Below are 3352 nucleotides of genomic sequence, written 5' to 3' on the forward strand. Positions count from 1 at the left end.
GCCTAAGGTAAACAATCATTGGGATTTAACTAAATGATCGTGTAGATTTTTCTATATGATCGTGTAGTATTTACTAAACGACCGTTTATCTAATACTAAGTGATGGGGTAAATCATTTGCTTTATCGAGTAGCATTGGTTGCCCGATCGCATAGGTGCTGGATGTAGACGATCGGAGGGGAGCTTGTGATGCTCATCGTTTAGTAAAAGGTGTGTGCTAGATGATCGTGTAGTTAGCAAGCCTCATCGCTTAGTTACTACCTACACGATTGCACGTATACGATACAGAGGCGCTAGCTAAGCGATCGTTTAGGCGATAGTGCTTTGCCGCATCGTAGTCATTTAGGCGATCGCATGCGTCCATCGCATTAAAGCAGCTAATTTATGTATTTTGTGCAGGAAAATGCATTGGCGCAAGGTAGAATTGCGATCCAAGGAATTCAGCGTCCGAGTGCATTAGAAGATTGCGGTCGCAAAACTATGTGATCGTATGCGTTCGCGAAGATCTGCTCAAGAAGGTGGCCGCATAGAGACGACGCATCAAGGTGAAAGCTTAATAAATTACAATGGGACAGAAAGCTGATGATGGTTGAATCCGAATTTAGTTGACAAGCCGTTAACGACACTGTAGCAAGTACACTCAACTTTTCGGTGACAATTAATCGGCGCATCAGACAGAGATTTAATGACATCCGATCAGTGCAATCATTTGAGAGAAAAGCTTCTTCACCTTGATCTCTATAAATACCAAAGGCCACCATAGAAAAAGGGGCTGAACGATATAGAGAGTTCACCATACGGAATATAGTTAGCCGTTGTTCATAGTTTTCTTACACTTAGAAGGCGGAGGTAAGTGAAGACAGAAGACACCGGAGGATCATTCCTTGTCAGCTTGAGAGAGTGTCGGGAAGCGTCGAGAGGGAGAGAGGGTTAACTCTTGCAAAAACTTTGGGAAGCAAGATATTGTTACCAGGTTCGCTATCCTTACTCCCATTGTCATTCTGTATTCTGATTTCATTTATAAAATGGAACTTGCATCTCTACTTCTGTTCACTCTCTTTACATTACGCATGAGTAACTAAACTTCCGAATGGGTTGAGAAGTACTTAGCTAGCATGACCTAAGATCTTCATTTTATGGGATCATCTTGTCTTATGTATGCGTTCATCACCCCTTTAGAGCTACTCAAGAGAGAATCTAAAGAAAGAACCTAGACTTGAGAGAGCTAGGTTAGAATCTAGACTTGAGAAAGCAAGATTAGAACCGCATAAGCAAGAGATAGAGACTTAGAGATAAGTTCTGTTTGCTAACATGCACCCCTGCACCCTAGAAATAGGTTATGGTAGTATGCAGTCGCCTTGTGTATGTGTGTCATTCATCATCTCATAGACAAGAGTAGAGACTTAGACATAAGTCCTATAGACATCATCGTATACATTGCTTGCGTCCTAAAACTAGGAACTATATCGTTTGCATTGAGAAATGACATGCTGTTGTATGTATGTAGCATGATCGCATAACGTGAAGGCAATCTTAGGAAGTGTTAGCTAAATCCCTTCTCAACCCGTTCCCCCACATACTCATTGTAACTGTCGTCTTATTAACTCTTTTCTCGATTTCGCCGCATAGAATCTATACCTTAAACAAACATACCAACCAACTCATTGTTTTATTTGTCACCGCAAGGAAATTTGAAATCTCTGTCGCATACTGTCTCCATAGCCCCTGTGTTCGACCCTAGGCTTTCCAGGCAACCTTGTAGGATTTATTCTTGGATTTTGTTAGGAAAACTTGCATGCACAACGCATACATCACCATCGCAATATACACCATTACTTCATCATATTCACAATGCATCAAGTTTTTGGCGCCGTTTCCGGAGACTACGGTAGTACATATTGTGCTAATGGTAACATTTTGACTTTCTTTGCAGCTTTCCATCTCTATGCACTACATCTTCTTTGGTAAGGGAAAAAGTGGGCGTCGTATGAGTGAAGGACAAACTTCTGAGCCCAATTACGACCCAGAGATTGAGAGAACTTTCCAAAGAAGAAGAAGAGACAGCTGCCAACAACAACAAGAGAAAGATCCCAACATGGCGGAGCAATCGAAAGACAGAGCACCCAACACAAATAATGTCATGGTGAACCCATTCTCTTGGCGAACGACTGCAATAGGCCCATCCGGGACTATGCATCGCCCAACCTTTATGATTTCTCACCAAGAATCATGAGGCCAGCTCTAGACGGATCGATGTTCAAGATGAGACTAGTGATGCTGCAGATGATTCAAACTGCCTTACAGTTTGGCGGTAGGCGTGGCGAGGATCCGCACGCTCACCTCCAGAGTTTTATTGAAATCTGCAATACGTTCGTGTTCTCAAACATCTCCGCTGAGGAGGTTTGACTAACGTTGTTCCCATTTTCGTTGTGTGACCAAGCACAGAAATGGGCTTATTCTCTTGAACCAGGGGAGATCACATCATGGGAACAGGTAGTGGAAAAGTTCATGAAGAAATACTTCTCTCGACAGAGAATGCCAAAATGAGGAAGCCGATTACCAATTTTGAACAAGATATCGACGAATCGCTCAGTGATGCATGGGCGAGGTTTAAGCAACTGGTGCGAGATTGTCTGCACCATGGCTTACTAGATTGTCTATAAATGGAAATTTTTTACCACGGTTTGAACCCTGCATCAAACGGCTGCCAATGCGGCAGCAGCTGGAGGTCTGCTTGACAAGACATATGACGAGGCTAAGAACATACTTGATTGCATTTCAAAGAATCATGAAGACTGGAAAGAAAGCGATCAACGACTAAAAATCAAAGACAGTGACGTAAGCAATGGGACCATCGCATTCCTACAAAACCAAATGAATGCGATGATGAATTTAATACAAGGAATCGCAATCAGCAGCACGGGAACACATAAAAGGCGGATCAACGCAATCGCTCAAACGACCACGAGTTGCGTCACCTGTGGAGAAGCACATCCGATTGAAGAATGCCCAAAGAATCCACAGTCAGTGTGCTTCATAAAGAATAACCCTTTCGCTGATACATACAACCTCGGGTGGAGAAACCACCCCAATTTCGCGTGGAAAATCCTACAACAAAGCTATTAACCTATGGTGCAAAAGGAAAGGCCGCAGGATTTTTGTCGCGAATGAACGGTCAAACGCAGAATCAAGCCAGTAGTTCGCAGGTGCCGCAATCTTCATCTCTGGAAAGCTTACTAAAGCAATATATTGAGAAAAATGAAACAATACTCCCAAATCAAGCGACGTCTATTCGCGATCTTGAAATTTAGATAGGACAGATTGCGGGCGAGCTCAAAAGTAGACCGCAAGGA

The 3352-nt window shown here is 43.0% G+C and overlaps 1 non-coding gene across 1 annotated transcript; it reads right to left on the bottom strand.

The window, feature by feature from the left end:
* Positions 1-2539: 2539 nt before the first annotated feature.
* On the bottom strand, positions 2540-2646 carry LOC120092229 (small nucleolar RNA R71). Its single transcript, XR_005485941.1, has one exon. It is a non-coding gene; the product is annotated as a small nucleolar RNA R71 (small nucleolar RNA).
* Between the last annotated feature and the right edge of the window lie 706 nt (positions 2647-3352).

Source organism: Benincasa hispida, chromosome 11, assembly GCF_027475165.1.
Source record: "Benincasa hispida cultivar pf3 chromosome 11, pf3_genome.v1.1, whole genome shotgun sequence".
NCBI lineage: Eukaryota > Viridiplantae > Streptophyta > Magnoliopsida > Cucurbitales > Cucurbitaceae > Benincasa > Benincasa hispida.